The sequence below is a fragment of the Notolepis coatsorum genome (assembly GCF_963971535.1).
Source record: "Notolepis coatsorum genome assembly, chromosome: 14".
NCBI classification, from domain to species: domain Eukaryota; kingdom Metazoa; phylum Chordata; class Actinopteri; order Aulopiformes; family Paralepididae; genus Notolepis; species Notolepis coatsorum.
The window spans coordinates 116,545,905-116,563,561 of NC_140178.1; the positions used below are offsets into that span (position 1 = coordinate 116,545,905).

Below are 17,657 nucleotides of genomic sequence, written 5' to 3' on the forward strand. Positions count from 1 at the left end.
TTTGTTTACCAGTGTTGTGGCTATGTTTGTGAAGAAACTATTTAAGTAATTGGCTACATCCAGCTTTTCTGTGATGAGCGTGTTGTCCGTCTTTATGTTTATGTGTAATGTCGCAGTGAAAGGGTTAACCCGTTTTCGTAGTGCGGCAGTGAAAGGGTTAACCTTCTGTGATTTGTCGTGGTGAAAGGGTTAACCCGTTTGAAAGTGCGGCAGTGAAAGGGTTAACCGACGCCACATTCCATCCACTTCTGACCTGGGATCAGATTAGTGCCCTGTGACGTCACGCTCAAACTCTAGTAACTACATAATCCCTTTACTGTCCGAGAGCCCGCCCCCTCTAGGTCGACGTGACTGTCAGCGAGATATAACCAATGAACGTTCCACCGTGAGGTACCGCCAGTGAGCCCGCCCCCTGCCCCTCTAGGTCGACGTGACTGACAGCGAGATATAACCAATGAACGTTCCACCGTGAGGTACCGCCAGTGTGCCCGCCCCCTCTAGGTCGACGTGACTGACAGCGAGATATAACCAATGAACGTTCCACCGTGAGGTACCGCCAGTGAGCCCGCCCCCTGCCCCTCTAGGTCGACGTGACTGACAGCGAGATATAACCAATGAACGTTCCACCGTGAGGTACCGCCAGTGTGCCCGCCCCCTCTAGGTCGACGTGACTGACAGCGAGATATAACCAATGAACGTTCCACCGTGAGGTAGCGCCAGTGAGCCCGCCCCCTGCCCCTCTAGGTCGACGTGACTGACAGCGAGATATAACCAATGAGCGTGCCACCAGGAGGCCCCCTCGCGCCCTCGCCCCGCCTCCGCCGCCCCGCTAACCTCACACCGCTCCTCTCTGAACACACACACAGAACACACCATGGAGAACCCCCCGGACAGGACTTTATTCATTTAACTCCCGGAGACTTCGAAGGTAAGTGTCCCGTGTGTGTGTTGTCGATGTTGTGTGTTTATTATTATTACAGCCAGAGAGATGTGTTAAAACGGTAATAATAAGCCCGTTGGAAAAGTTGCTCCGCTGTGCTGCCACACGGGACGGGACCAACAGTGTCCAGCTGCAGACCGTCAGCGCAGCGCTCTCAGGCCCCGCGCTGTCAGGCCCCTCAGGAATGTGTGAGCACAAGTATAGTTACTGGCTGTACAATAGTTTGATTGATTGATTGATTGAAAACTTTATTAACAGATTGCAGAATGGGTACAATACAGTACAGCTCAATACACACAATTGTTAAGGGGATGCAAACCAGAGAAAGACTTTCGTCTTGTTTACATCAGGGTCCCCCATTTTCAATTCATCAGGACATATATTATGACATATAATATGACATACAGATATTCAGTACTGCTACATCTATACATTTATGACATACCAGATTTGCAAATACAGTACTGTTTGTGATTCAGAAGGAGTTAAGAAAAGGGAGTATATACATTTGACGTAGAAACTGTACATTGATTTGGTTTCAAGTTCAAGTTTCTTTATTAGTTGTCATACAGAAGTACAGAATACTTTTATACAAAATGCTTTTTTCTGTTACGCTCCAGAGACAAAAAAGAGAAGTATAAAATAAGATAAGTATAGCAGTATAAAATAGAAGTCACGTACGTAGACACAAGTGTTCAGTATGTACATATGTACAATGTTCAATGCAAAGTAGAAGTAACTGAGTTACCATACAATATACTATACAATATACTAATATACAATATACTATATAGTGCAAAGCAGAAATGGGATGAGGTACAATTTAGGTACAATTTACAGTAAGGTGTCCTGAGGTATGGGTTGTAGTGCAAATTATTTACCAATAAATATAAAGTGTGTTTAGGTGATCTAAAGTGTGTAGAGTGGGTGCTGCAGTGGGTTGTTTGTTTAAAGTGAGTGTGTGCGTGTGGGTGTGTGTGCTGTGAGTGCATTTGATGGTTGTTACATAGTGTTATTGTTCGTTGAGCAGCCTGATGGCCTGGGGATAGAAGCTTCTTCTGAGTCTTTCTGTGCTCGCCTTGAGACTCCGGTATCGCTTGCCTGACCGCAGCAGTTCAAAGAGGCACTTGTTTGGGTGGCTGGAGTCTTTGATTATTCTCTTAGCCTTACCCCTGCACCGCTTGTTGTAAATGTTCTGGAGGGTGGGAAGCCCCCCTCCAATTGTGCGTTCGGCTGAACGGGCCACTGTCTGTAGTCTGCTACGGTCTTGATTGATTGATTGATTGATTGAAAAGTTTATTAACAGATTGCAGAATGGGTACAGTACAGTACAGCTCAATACATACAATTGTTAAGGGGATGCAGACCAGAGAAAGACTTTCGTCTTGTTTACATCAGGGTCCCCCATTTTCAATTCATCATAACATATATGACATACATGACATACAGATAGACAGTAGTGCTACATCTATACATTTATGACATATCAGATTTGGAAAAACAGTACTGTTTGTGATACAAAAAGTGTCCAGAAAAAGAGTGTATATACATTTGACGTATAAACTGTACATTGAAGGAGGTTGGGTGGGTGGGGTGGGGTTGGGTGGGTGGGGTGGGGTTGGGTGGGTGGGGGCTGTACATTGGAGGGGGGGGGGTAGGGGGGGGGGGACACTGTACACTGTACATTGGAATACTGACAAAGCCATACTTGGTAATTTACTGTACAACTGGGTTAAGACATTTGTAGGGGCCAGTTTCGAATTGCAGTCTCCCGTAGGTGTTCTTTGAGAGTGTTTTTGAAAGTGGGTAGTGATTCACATTCCTTTACAGCTTTGGGTAGGGCGTTCCACATTGATGTGGCATAATTGCGAAACGTGTTTAGTCCCTTGTTTGAGCCGAATCTGGGTTTAACATGATTTGTGGAGCTCCTTCTGGTGTTGTGATTAGGGCTGACCTTCGAAGCTTTTTTTGGCAATCGAAGCTTCAGGGCCGAGCTTCGATTTTAATTCGAAGCTGCGATTTTTTATTTTATTTTTATTTTTTATCTTATGTTGTGGGACTTGTACAGCACTTTCATAAACTTTGTTGTTTTTAAATGTGCTCTATAAATAAAGTGGGTTGGATTAATTAATTAAGTAGCCCCTTTCGTGACTGAGCCAACAAGGTTTCACTCGGCTGTGTGATTTAATTCAAGGTGGATCGCTGTTGTCGTTTGAACAACTTCAGATTTCATGGGAACTACCAATCCCCCAAATCAAGAATGTTTAAGATGAATGAAGTAAGATTTTGATTATTTGAAATATGGCCTGTGTAGACTAAACTATGCACAGAATTATGTCAGTCTACAAGGTCCGGATTCTACATGGTCCATGCATTTTTAAGAAGGGCAACTTCCACAAAAAAACAAAGAACTCACCAAAACATCTCAGTAGCACCTTATCTAAATTTTATTTCCTATTTTGTTTATTCATCCCAGTATCTTTCTTTCTTATGTGTGGAATTCTACAAGGCATGTAGGTGTATATGTATTTGAGGATGATATCCTTCAAACAGGCAATAGTGATGATATAATTTGGGCAGTGCTGAGCTGGGTTACTTTCCTCCAGTGTATTTGTCCCCCGGCCCCACCCAATGGCCCCATGCGCGCGCACACACACACACACACACATCAGCTGAGTAACAATGTTTATCAAAGTGTTGCGTGTTACAGTGTAGGTTAGTTTATTAGGAAAAGTGCATGACAGTAAGGTTAGTCACGGTTAGATTTTTATTTTTATTTTTTTAATCATTTCAGATAATGGTTGAAGAAGTGAGTCTTTAGTCGACGGCGAAAGATTGGATGGGATTCGGCTGTCCTAACTGGGATGGGTAGTTCTCACACAACACACACACACACACACACGCACACACACACACACACACACACACAAATCGAAGTAAAAAAAAAATATTGAAAAAAAAATGTATCTTTATCTTTTTTTTTTTTTTTTTTAACTTCGATTTTTTTTTAATGTTCGAAGCTTGTGCCATCGAACGAAGCTTCGAAACTTCGAAGTATTTAAGACAGCCCTAGTTGTGATCGTGGTATTCACTGACCTTTGGGACGTATTTTGACATGTACATGGGTACCTTGGTCGCGTAGTGTATCTTGTAGACCAGGCCCATTGCAAGTTGCTGTACTCTGTCGTCTACTCTAAGCCATCCTAGGTTGTCAAAGTGGGCCGGGGTGAGGTGGGTTCTAGGAGTCAGGTCAAGCAGTAGTCTGACTAGCTTGTTTTGAGATTGTGCTGTGCTATTCCCAAACCAGGAGGTGATATTGCCAGTCAGGATGCTCTCTATTGTACATGAGTAGAAGTTCTTAAGGATCTTCTGACTGACTTGGAACTTCCTTAGGCGCCTGAGGAAGTAGAGGCGTTGCCGTGCCTTCTTCACAACACTGTCAATGTGTGTGGTCCATGTCAAGTCCTCGGATATGTGGACTCCGAGGTACTTAAAACTGTTCACTCTCTCAACCGGTGCCCCGTTGATGCTGAGGGGGCTGTAGTCCTTGACCTAGGGCTGGGCGATAAAACGATAACGATAACTATCGCGATAAATTATTTCCTCGAAATAAACATGAAACGTGGTCGCAAAGTTTCGATATATCGATTTTCCAAGCTTGGCTCCGTTCAGCCTCGGCTCAGCTCACTCACTAACAACAACCAACGTTACGTGATGACGTGTTTACGCACAACAGCTAACAACCAATCAGTGAAGGAGATGGCCGAGAGCGAAATATACCCGGAAGGAGGTAGGACTCACTCAACAAGGCTTGCTAGGCTAATTAGCTTGCACGCCGATGTTTTATATATTTACGTGCCGAGTATGTGTGTGACGTGAATTCTGAGGCCACGTTTATAGTAGTGGGGATATACAGTGGACGTCGTTTCAATATATTGTGGCGGAAGAGAGTATTTTAGTGTAATATTTAGCACATTGTCATGGAATACAGCGCTTAGATACTACAGGCTTGCTAGGCTAATTAGCTTGCACGGCGACGTTTTATATATTTACGTGCCGAGTATGTGTGTGTTTTGAATTCTGAGGCCACGTTTATAGTAGTGTGGGGTATACAGTTCGTTTCAATATATTGTGGCGGAAGAGAGTATTTTAGTGTCATATTTATTGTCATGAGATACTCCGCTTGCTTAACGTGTAACGTGCGCGGACTGATGACGACATCAACTCGACTTGAGACATTCGCAGCAGCATAAGAAGTTAATTAAACTTGACGGACATTATATCGACGATAATTATCGATATCGAATTATATGAAAATAATTTTATAATTTTATCGCGATAACGTTTTTGGTCATATCGCCCAGCCCTACCTTGACCCCCGACCTCCTGAAGTCTACAATCATCTCCTTTGTTTTGCTGACGTTCAGGGAGAGGCTGTTTTCCTGGCACCATCCTGCCAGGACCTTGACCTCTTCCAGGTAGGCCCTCTCGTCGTTTGCAGAGATCAGGCCCACCACTACTGTGTCGTCAGCAAATTTGATGATTGTGTTGTTGTTCCGCTGTGCCACACAGTCATGTGTGTACAGGGAGTAGAGGAGGGGACTCAGAACACAGCCCTGGGGGCCTATTCTTTATTCCCAGAGGAAGAGTGCTGCCGAGTGCTTCCGCGTTTTCCCTGATTGGCTGCGACACGCCCCGCGGCAGCGCGGCAGCCGCAGAGCGGAGCGGCAGAGCTTGCGGCCTTATGTAGCCGTAATCCCCGCTGTTTTTCCATCGCCGCTTAGCTCAACTGGTATGCCGCCGTGCTGTGGAGCCTGCGGTGCGGTTGGTCACAAGTTCGAATCACTTCAATCTTTTATTTTTTTAATTTTTTACGTTTATCATCTCTCGCTATAAACATGCATTCTTCCGCTGGTTAAGTTTAGGCATTCTTTCGGAGTTGGTTAAGGTTAGGGTTAAGTTAAGGTTAGGCATTATTTCGGAGTTGGTTAAGGTTAGGGTTAAGTTAAGGTTAGGGAGGCTTAAGGTTAGGCATTATTTCGGAGTTGGTTAAGGTTAGGGTTAAGTTAAGGTTAGGCATTATTTCGGAGTTGGTTAAGGTTAGGGTTAAGGTTAGGCATTATTTCGGAGTTGGTTAAGGTTAGTGTTAAGGTTAGGCATTATTTCGGAGTTGGTTAAGGTTAGAGTTTGTCACAGAGAATGCCTGTCTGTCTTTCTTGACGTGGAGGATGCAGCCTGTTTCCGCACTGCCGCTCTCTCGCGCTGCCGCGGTCACATGGGCGTCATGGCCAATCAGAGAAACGCGACGCACTCTTCCGCTGGGAATAAGCTACACGCGCCCTGGGGGGCCCCTATGTTGAGGGTGATGGATGAGGAGGTGCAGTTGCCTGCTCTCACCACCTGGGGTCTACCCGTCAGGAAGTCGAAGACCCACTGGCAGAGGTCATAGTTCAAGCCCAGGTCCCTGAGCTTGGCTATGAGTTTGGAGGGGACTATGGTATTGAATGCTGAGCTGTAGTCGATGAACAGCATTCTCACATAGTTCCCCTGCCTCTTGTACAATACTGCTGTAGGCCTATAATACTTATGTAAATAAGTAAGGCAATTGAAATATAACAGAACTTGCGGCATTATATTGTACATTTTTTAAATCTGCAGTACAGCTCAATACACACAATAGTTAAGGGGATGCAGACCAGAGAAAGACTTCCGTCTTGTTTACATCAGGGTCCCCCATTTTCAATTCATCATAAATGTACAGTTTCCTCCCCCTTGTATATATTTACTGTATGTTCAAGTTTCTCAAGTTCAAGTTCAATGTAACAGTACTGCATTGAGTATGTCATAAATGTCATTATGAATTGAAAATGGGGGACCCTGATGTAAACAAGACGAAAGTCTTTCTCTGGTCTGCATCCCCTTAACAATTGTGTGTATTGAGCCGTACTGTATTGTACCCATTCTGCAATCTGTTAATAAAGTTTAAATAAACGCATCGCGGATCTGCCCGCACAGTGCAATACTCCAATTCAGCCATTGGGTGGGTGGCGCTGCTGAGCGGGCCTGTGACGGTCTCGTGACCCAAATTCCTGAGGGGCCTGACAGCGCGGGGCCTGACAGCGCGGGGACTGAGAGTGCTGGGCTGACGTTCTGCAGATGGATGCTTCTCGACGGGACGGGACACTCCAGTGTTTTTGTCAAAAGTGGGAATGTGTTGTTGTTGTTAAAGGCCCGCTGGGCTCCTGTAGAGTCCACTGATCGGTGCCCTGTTGACAAGTTGCTACATAACTTGTAATTATTATAGCTTATCTCATCATAGGCTTTGTGATTATTATAATAATAATTGATTGATTGATTGAAAACTTTATTAACAGATTGCAGAATGGGTACAATACAGTACGGCTCAATACACACAATTGTTAAGGGGATGCAGACCAGAGAAACACTTTCGTCTTGTTTACATCAGGGTCCCCCATTTTCAATTCATCATTCATAATACATGTGTGTGTTACTACATTTTGAAGTCGGATAGTAAGTCATTGTGGGGGGCATTTTTTAAAACAAGTAGGGTTTCTTTCTTTCTTTCTTTCTTTCTTTCTTTCTTTCTTTCTTTCTTTCTTTCTTTCTTTCTTTCTTTCTTTCTTTCTTTCTTTCTTTCTTTCTTTCTTTCTTTCTTTCTTTCTTTCTTTCTACTTCAAATGTAATATAGACCTATAGACCTTTTATTATTGTGTGGAAGGCTACAGGTTGTACTTTGTGTTGACACCGTTGAGGGGAAGTGCAAAACCAATCACGCGCATCGCCGCTTTCGACGAGAGATAATATTTTCATCATGTGTGTTATTAAGTGCAGAGTTGTTACGTCTAGTTCAGTGATTCCAAACCTTGTCCCACAAGGGCCCCGTAAACTCCCCCCTCTCTCCCTCCCCCTTCACACCCACACAGGGTGGTAACTCACCCCTCCCTCCCCCCCCCCCCTTCACACCCACACAGGGTGGTAACTCACCCCTCTCTCCCTCCCCCCTTCACACCCACACAGGGTGGTAACTCACCCCTCTCTCTCCCTCCCCCTTCACACCCACACAGGGTGGTAACTCACCCCTCTCTCCCTCCCCCTTCACACCCACACAGGGTGGTAACTCACCCCTCTCTCCCTCCCCCCTTCACACCCACACAGGGTGGTAACTCACCCCTCTCTCCCTCCCCCTTCACACCCACACAGGGTGGTAACTCACCCCTCTCTCCCCCCTTCACACCCACACAGGGTGGTAACTCACCCCTCTCTCTCTCCCCCTTCACACCCACACAGGGTGGTAACTCACCCCTCCCTCCCCCCCCCCCTTCACACCCACACAGGGTGGTAACTCACCCCTCTCTCCCTCCCCCCCCCCTTCACACCCACACAGGGTGGTAACTCACCCCTCTCTCCCCCTTCACACCCACACAGGGTGGTAACTCACCCCTCTCTCCCTCCCCCTTCACACCCACACAGGGTGGTAACTCACCCCTCTCTCCCTCCCCCTTCACACCCACACAGGGTGGTAACTCACCCCTCTCTCCCTCCCCCTTCACACCCACACAGGGTGGTAACTCTCCCCTCTCTCTCTCCCCCTTCACACCCACACAGGGTGGTAACTCACCCCTCTCTCCCTCTCCCCCTTCACACCCACACAGGGTGGTAACTCCCCCCTCTCTCCCTCCCCCCCTTCACACCCACACAGGGTGGTAACTCACCCCCCCCCCCCCCCCCTTCACACCCACACAGGGTGGTAACTCACCCCTCTCTCCCCCCCTTCACACCCACACAGGGTGGTAACTCACCCCCCTCTCTCCCTCCCCCTTCACACCCACACAGGGTGGTAACTCCCCCCTCTCTCCCTCCCCCTTCACACCCACACAGGGTGGTAACTCACCCCTCTCTCCCTCCCCCTTCACACCCACACAGGGTGGTAACTCACCCCTCTCTCCCTCCCCCTTCACACCCACACAGGGTGGTAACTCACCCCTCTCTCCCTCCCCCTTCACACCCACACAGGGTGGTAACTCACCCCTCTCTCTCTCCCCCTTCACACCCACACAGGGTGGTAACTCACCCCTCCCTCTCTCCCCCTTCACACCCACACAGGGTGGTAACTCACCCCTCTCTCCCTCCCCCCCTTCACACCCACACAGGGTGGTAACTCACCCCTCTCTCCCTCCCCCTTCACACCCACACAGGGTGGTAACTCACCCCTCTCCCTCCCCCCTTCACACCCACACAGGGTGGTAACTCACCCCCCTCTCTCCCTCCCCCTTCACACCCACACAGGGTGGTAACTCACCCCTCTCTCCCTCCCCCTTCACACCCACACAGGGTGGTAACTCTCCCCTCTCTCCTCCCCCTTCACACCCACACAGGGTGGTAACTCTCCCCTCTCTCCCTCCCCCTTCACACCCACACAGGGTGGTAACTCACCCCTCTCTCCCTCCCCCTTCACACCCACACAGGGTGGTAACTCTCCTCTCTCTCTCTCCCCCTTCACACCCACACAGGGTGGTAACTCACCCCTCTCTCCCTCCCCCTTCACACCCACACAGGGTGGTAACTCACCCCTCTCTCCCTCCCCCTTCACACCCACACAGGGTGGTAACTCACCCCTCTCTCTCCCCCCCTTCACACCCACACAGGGTGGTAACTCACCCCTCTCTCTCTCTCCCCCTTCACACCCACACAGGGTGGTAACTCACCCCTCTCTCTCTCCCCCTTCACACCCACACAGGGTGGTAACTCACCCCTCTCTCTCTCCCCCTTCACACCCACACAGGGTGGTAACTCTCCCCTCTCTCCCTCCCCCTTCACACCCACACAGGGTGGTAACTCACCCCTCTCTCTCTCCCCCTTCACACCCACACAGGGTGGTAACTCCCCCCTCTCTCCCTCCCCCTTCACACCCACACAGGGTGGTAACTCACCCCTCTCTCTCTCCCCCTTCACACCCACACAGGGTGGTAACTCACCCCTCTCTCCCTCCCCCTTCACACCCACACAGGGTGGTAACTCACCCCTCTCTCCCTCCCCCTTCACACCCACACAGGGTGGTAACTCACCCCTCTCTCCCCCCCTTCACACCCACACAGGGTGGTAACTCCCCCCTCTCTCCCTCCCCCTTCACACCCACACAGGGTGGTAACTCACCCCTCTCTCCCTCCCCCTTCACACCCACACAGGGTGGTAACTCACCCCTCTCTCCCCCCCTTCACACCCACACAGGGTGGTAACTCCCCCCTCTCTCCCTCCCCCTTCACACCCACACAGGGTGGTAACTCACCCCTCTCTCCCTCCCCCTTCACACCCACACAGGGTGGTAACTCCCCCCTCTCTCTCTCCCCCTTCACACCCACACAGGGTGGTAACTCACCCCTCTCTCCCTCCCCCTTCACACCCACACAGGGTGGTAACTCACCCCTCTCTCTCCCCCTTCACACCCACACAGGGTGGTAACTCACCCCTCTCTCTCTCTCCCCCTTCACACCCACACAGGGTGGTAACTCACCCCTCTCTCTCTCCCCCTTCACACCCACACAGGGTGGTAACTCACCCCTCTCTCCCTCCCCCTTCACACCCACACAGGGTGGTAACTCACCCCTCTCTCTCTCTCCCCCTTCACACCCACACAGGGTGGTAACTCCCCCCTCTCTCTCTCCCCCTTCACACCCACACAGGGTGGTAACTCCCCCCTCTCTCCCTCCCCCTTCACACCCACACAGGGTGGTAACTCACCCCTCTCTCCCTCCCCCTTCACACCCACACAGGGTGGTAACTCACCCCTCTCTCCCTCCCCCTTCACACCCACACAGGGTGGTAACTCACCCCTCTCTCCCTCCCCCTTCACACCCACACAGGGTGGTAACTCACCCCTCTCCCCCCCCCCCCCCCCTTCACACCCACACAGGGTGGTAACTCACCCCTCTCTCCCTCCCCCTTCACACCCACACAGGGTGGTAACTCACCCCTCTCTCCCTCCCCCTTCACACCCACACAGGGTGGTAACTCACCCCTCTCTCTCTCTCCCCCTTCACACCCACACAGGGTGGTAACTCGCCCCCCCCCCCCCCCTTCACACCCACACAGGGTGGTAACTCACCCCTCTCTCTCCCCCCCTTCACACCCACACAGGGTGGTAACTCCCCCCTCTCTCCCTCCCCCTTCACACCCACACAGGGTGGTAACTCACCCCTCTCTCCCTCCCCCTTCACACCCACACAGGGTGGTAACTCACCCCTCTCTCCCCCCCTTCACACCCACACAGGGTGGTAACTCACCCCTCTCTCCCTCCCCCTTCACACCCACACAGGGTGGTAACTCCCCCCCCCCCCCCCCCCCCCCTTCACACCCACACACTTTCACTGCCACACGACAGCCGGTTAACCCTTTCACTGTGACAATCGAGAAGGTTAGCCCTTTACTATCACACAACCGACGGCGATGCTACATCATTAGCATCATTAGCTCCGCTAATGCATCGCCGTCGGTTGTGTGATAGTAAAGGGTTAACCTTCTGTCGTGTGGCAGTGAAAGGGTTAAAACAAATCAACTGTTCAGTTTCTAGAAGGGATGTCAAATAATAATATATATATTGGCATCATATCAAAACGGGGCAGATGTGAACAATCAGAATATTATTTCTTAGTTTCTCCACATGCATCTCGTGTGGGTAGACTTGCAACAGCATTGAAATAGACTTGACTTACTTACTTGGATCACTGTAATGACTTTTATACAGACCTCATCATTATCGGTAAGTATTAGTCATCGGCCACGACAGACAATCTGTTATTGGTCATTAGTATCTGCCAGAATGTTGGTGTCTCCCTGGGATCTATGAGGACTCCTGTTGTGGCTCACTTCACTTCATTACACATAATGAAGACTAATGCTATTATCACGTCAATAACAAGTTATCTGGATGACTCATAGTTAAACGGTAGAGAGAGAGAGCTATAGACAGAGAGATGAATTGAGAGAGAGAGATGAATTGAGAGAGAGAGATGAATTGAGAAAGAGAGAGATGAATTGAGAAAGAGAGAGATAGAGACAGATATTAATTGAGAGAGAGAGAGACAGAGATGCATTGAGAGAGAGATAGAGGGAGAGAGAAATAGAGACAGAGAGAGACAAACAGAGAGAGAAACAGAGAGATACAGAGACAGATATTAATTCAGAGAGAGAGAGAGAAAGAGAGGGCGAGAGAGAGAGAGGGAGAGAGAGAGACTACAGATGTGCATTCCTCCAGCCAGAGGAGCGGGTCCAGACTGTAAATAGACCCGGACAGGAATGCACACAGACTCAGCAGAGGAGTAGAGCCTGGGGGCCTCCTCTCTCCCTGGGGGCCTCCTCTCTCCCTGGGGGCCTCCTCTCTCCCTGGCCTTGGGCCTCCTCTCTCCCTGGGGGCCTCCTCTCTCCCTGGGGCCTCCTCTCTCCCTGGGGGCCTCCTCTCTCCCTGGGGCCTCCTCTCTCCCTGGGGCCTCCTCTCTCCCTGGGGGCCTCCTCTCTCCCTGGGGGCCTCCTCTCTCCCTGGGGCCTCCTCTCTCCCTGGGGGCCTCCTCTCTCCCTGGCCTGGGGCCTCCTCTCTCCCTGGGGGCCTCCTCTCTCCCTGGGGCCTCCTCTCTCCCTGAGGGCCTCCTCTCTCCCTGGGGGCCTCCTCTCTCCCTGGGGCCTCCTCTCTCCCTGGGGCCTCCTCTCTCCCTGGGGGCCTCCTCTCTCCCTGAGGGCCTCCTCTCTCCCTGGGGGCCTCCTCTCTCCCTGGGGCCTCCTCTCTCCCTGGGGGCCTCCTCTCTCCCTGGGGGCCTCCTCTCTCCCTGGGGGCCTCCTCTCTCCCTGGCCTGGGGCCTCCTCTCTCCCTGGGGGCCTCCTCTCTCCCTGAGGGCCTCCTCTCTCCCTGGGGGCCTCCTCTCTCCCTGGGGCCTCCTCTCTCCCTGGGGGCCTCCTCTCTCCCTGGGGGCCTCCTCCTCCTCTCTCCCTGAGGGCCTCCTCTCTCCCTGGGGGCCTCCTCTCTCCCTGGGGCCTCCTCTCTCCCTGGGGGCCTCCTCTCTCCCTGGGGGCCTCCTCTCTCCCTGGGGGCCTCCTCTCTCCCTGGCCTGGGGCCTCCTCTCTCCCTGGGGGCCTCCTCTCTCCCTGGGGGCCTCCTCTCTCCCTGGGGCCTCCTCTCTCCCTGGGGCCTCCTCTCTCCCTGGGGGCCTCCTCTCTCCCTGGGGGCCTCCTCTCTCCCTGGGGCCTCCTCTCTCCCTGGGGGCCTCCTCTCTCCCTGGCCTGGGGCCTCCTCTCTCCCTGGGGGCCTCCTCTCTCCCTGGGGCCTCCTCTCTCCCTGGCCTGGGGCCTCCTCTCTCCCTGGGGGCCTCCTCTCTCCCTGGGGGCCTCCTCTCTCCCTGGGGCCTCCTCTCTCCCTGGGGGCCTCCTCTCTCCCTGGGGGCCTCCTCTCTCCCTGGGGGCCTCCTCTCTCCCTGGGGGCCTCCTCTCTCCCTGGGGGCCTCCTCTCTCCCTGGGGCCCTCCTCTCTCCCTGGGGGCCTCCTCTCTCCCTGGGGGCCTCCTCTCTCCCTGGGGCCTCCTCTCTCCCTGGGGGCCTCCTCTCTCCCTGGGGGCCTCCTCTCTCCCTGGGGGCCTCCTCTCTCCCTGGGGGCCTCCTCTCTCCCTGGGGGCCTCCTCTCTCCCTGGGGCCTCCTCTCTCCCTGGGGCCTCCTCTCTCCCTGGGGGCCTCCTCTCTCCCTGAGGGCCTCCTCTCTCCCTGGGGGCCTCCTCTCTCCCTGGGGCCTCCTCTCTCCCTGGGGGCCTCCTCTCTCCCTGGGGGCCTCCTCTCTCCCTGGCCTGGGGCCTCCTCTCTCCCTGGGGGCCTCCTCTCTCCCTGAGGGCCTCCTCTCTCCCTGGGGGCCTCCTCTCTCCCTGGGGCCTCCTCTCTCCCTGGGGGCCTCCTCTCTCCCTGGGGGCCTCCTCTCTCCCTGGCCTGGGGCCTCCTCTCTCCCTGGGGGCCTCCTCTCTCCCTGGGGCCTCCTCTCTCCCTGGGGGCCTCCTCTCTCCCTGGGGGCCTCCTCTCTCCCTGGGGGCCTCCTCTCTCCCTGGGGCCTCCTCTTTCCCTGGGGCCTCCTCTCTCCCTGGGGCCTCCTCTCTCCCTGGGGCCTCCTCTCTCCCTGGGGCCTCCTCTCTCCCTGAGGGCCTCCTCTCTCCCTGGGGGCCTCCTCTCTCCCTGGGGGCCTCCTCTCTCCCTGGCCTGGGGCCTCCTCTCTCCCTGGGGGCCTCCTCTCTCCCTGGGGGCCCTCCTCTCTCCCTGGGGGCCTCCTCTCTCCCTGGGGGCCTCCTCTCTCCCTGGGGGCCTCCTCTCTCCCTGGGGGCCTCCTCTCTCCCTGAGGGCCTCCTCTCTCCCTGGGGGCCTCCTCTCTCCCTGGGGGCCTCCTCTCTCCCTGGGGGCCTCCTCTCTCCCTGGGGGCCTCCTCTCTCCCTGGGGGCCTCCTCTCTCCCTGGGCCCTCCTCTCTCCCTGGGGCCTCCTCTCTCCCTGGGGGCCTCCTCTCTCCCTGGCCTGGGGCCTCCTCTCTCCCTGAGGGCCTCCTCTCTCCCTGGGGCCTCCTCTCTCCCTGGGGGCCTCCTCTCTCCCTGGGGGCCTCCTCTCTCCCTGAGGGCCTCCTCTCTCCCTGGGGGCCTCCTCTCTCCCTGGCCTGGGGCCTCCTCTCTCCCTGGGGGCCTCCTCTCTCCCTGGGGGCCTCCTCTCTCCCTGGGGGCCTCCTCTCTCCCTGGCCTGGGGCCTCCTCTCTCCCTGGGGCCTCCTCTCTCCCTGGGGCCTCCTCTCTCCCTGGCCTGGGGCCTCCTCTCTCCCTGGGGGCCTCCTCTCTCCCTGGGGGCCTCCTCTCTCCCTGGGGGCCTCCTCTCTCCCTGGCCTGGGGCCTCCTCTCTCCCTGGGGGCCTCCTCTCTCCCTGGGGGCCTCCTCTCTCCCTGGCCTGGGGCCTCCTCTCTCCCTGGGGGCCTCCTCTCTCCCTGGGGGCCTCCTCTCTCCCTGGCCTGGGGCCTCCTCTCTCCCTGGCCTGGGGCCTCCTCTCTCCCTGGGGCCTCCTCTCTCCCTGGGGGCCTCCTCTCTCCCCGGCACGGCCAGGAGGTGGAGGGAAGGAGAGAGGAGGGCGGTTCATGAGGAGCTAAGAGGAGGAGCAAGGAGACAAGTGTGAACAAGAGCAGATACGAGGGAGGAGAGGGAATGAGGAGATAAGCCTACAATAAGGAGGAGCTAGGTAGGAGTTAGCTAGCCTACAATAAGGAGGAGTTAGCTAGCCTACAATAAGGAGGAGTTAGCTAGCCTACAATAAGGAGGAGTTAGCTAGCCTACAATAAGGAGGAGTTAGCTAGCCTACAATCAGGGGGCGAAACTAGAGCCCGCCAAGCGCCATTGGCGGTCAGTTTTTACGTTTGGCGACTTCCACTGAGAGGTCTGTCCGCCATGTGGCGGGCAATCAAATGGTCATGTGAAAACCGAAAATCATGATCCAAAGCGGAGTTCTCACTCGCTGTCTCAGCACAGACACGCAGCGCATTGCTGCTCCTACCCCTCCCGCACCTGTTTCTATATGCTGCATGTAAACAGAGGCTATTGCCTCGGACAGTCACCGTGACGTTAGTCTAGTCAGTGGGACCTTCGTGAGATAACGTTAGCTACCGTTACAAAATGACCCAGTCAACTATTCACTTAGTTTAATACATGAGGCATTGTGTAACGTTATCCAGCCGGCTAGCTACTGATAGCTCCCGACATCAACAAATGCTCCAGCAATAGTCCAGTGCATAATACCTCCGTTGGCTAGGTAGCTCCAGGGCTGTACGCTGCGATGATCTCATCGCAAATTGCCCCTTTAATTGGCCGTTGCGATTGGTAAATAATATTTGGGGGCGGGCTTGCGAGTAGGGATTTCAAGCCTTGCATTCGCATTTCACTCCTAAATGATCCAAGGCGTGTGATGACGCTGAGCACTCAGGTATGATCAGCGGGGAAAATCAACTGAGCACTCACTCTGATAGACTGGCTGACTGTCTGATTTAGCTATGAAGAAAAGTAAAGTTAGTAGTAGGGATGGGAATCGATGGTTCCTAACTGGGTTTTGGCCATATGCTCCCGAAATTCTCCCGCTGTTTGGCTGCTTCTATGTGCAGTGAAAACTACTCGAAATGCTTTAGAACCTAGTCATTGATTTAGTTCAGGGTTAGCCGCGGAGCTAACGCTAGCTAACGCTAGCTAACGTGAGCTAATCAAGCTCACAGAGAGAGATAAACAGCTGACAGCAGGTAGTACAGGTACAAATACAATAAAACAAGGGGTGGGGGCTGTTGTGTAAACCTTGTGTCGCGTCAATCTGGTCCACACGTTACTTGTTCATATCTCAGCCCGTGCTGAGATATGCCCATTCCGCGGTCTGTTAATAAAGTTTTCAATCAGACAGATGTATGGAAAGGCTTTTATTATAACATTCGTTGAGGTAAAATCATTATGCCTCATTTAGTCATCCTGCAGAGCACTGGTCTCCTACTCGTGGGCCGCGGGGAGATAATGTAGCTTTGTTGTTGTCAACACACACAGGGCATTCAGGAAGTCAAAAACTAATGCGCTTGCCGATTGGTGCTAAGAACAGCAGGGCGGGTGCAAGCGTTGTGACGTAATTGGCAGACTCTACTGTCAATCAAAATTATTCTGTTTTCCATCAGAATGAATGAATGAGAACTTTATTAACAGATTGCATAATGGGTACAATACAGTACAGGAGGATGAAGACCAGAGAAAGACTTTCGGCTTTTTTACATAAGGGTCCTCCATTTTCAATTCATCAAAACATTTAGAGACATACAAATATACAGTAGTTTCATAAAAATGCTAAAATGCTATTGATTGATTGATTTAAAACTTTATTAACATATTGCAGAATGGGTACAGTACAGCTCAATACATACAATTGTTAAGGGGATGCAGACCAGAGAAAGACTTTTGTCTTGTTTACATCAGGGTCCCCCATTTTCAATTCATCATATTTCATATCTAAATCATATAATATCTCATTGCTAAATATATGCAATATATAATCTAATAATCCAATAATCTAAATCTAATATATAATATAAAAATGCTAAATGCATGGGTATTTTATTTTGTCTTTAATGTTAGCTTGCAAACTCATACTGTCTTGGTAAGCCTCATAATGAATTGTTTGGGGTAAAAAATAAAAACATCGTGATGTGTATCGTGTATCGCCGAAAGGTCAGAAAATATCGTGATATCATATTTAGGCCATATCGCCCAGCCCTAGTTGGTTCATTATAAAAGATACAAACCTGACAACAAAAGCACTTAAATGTTAAATAAAAGGACCACAGTAATGAGGCAGGAGGAACATATTTTTTTGCACTATAATGGTAAAATTGTTATTTAAAAATGTGCCCCTAAAACATATTTTTTGCCCCTAAATTTCTAATTTAGGGGCAAGTGTGCCCCTAGTGAAAAAGCTTAGCGTACAGCCCTGAGCTCACGTTAGCCCACGTTAGCTCACTAGTCACTACGAAATGTCCCAGTAAACTAAATAGTTCATTGAGGCGTTGTCCCAACGCCATCCAGCAGTAGTTACAGATAGCTCCTGACATCAATGTCATACAACATGCGTATTCAAGCCCCTGGCTTACATCTCATGAGGGCTGCTGAATAGGGTCCAGCTGCAGCGCA

General features: G+C 52.1%; 1 protein-coding gene across 1 annotated transcript in view; it reads left to right on the forward strand.

Moving 5' to 3' along the window:
• Positions 1 to 824: 824 nt before the first annotated feature.
• The window catches only part of il11ra (interleukin 11 receptor subunit alpha), a gene marked incomplete at its 3' end in the record, with an annotated part of 185,203 nt that continues 168,370 nt past the window's right edge, over positions 825 to 17,657 (forward strand). Inside the window, 1 exon segment of the mRNA XM_084329309.1 lies at positions 825 to 928.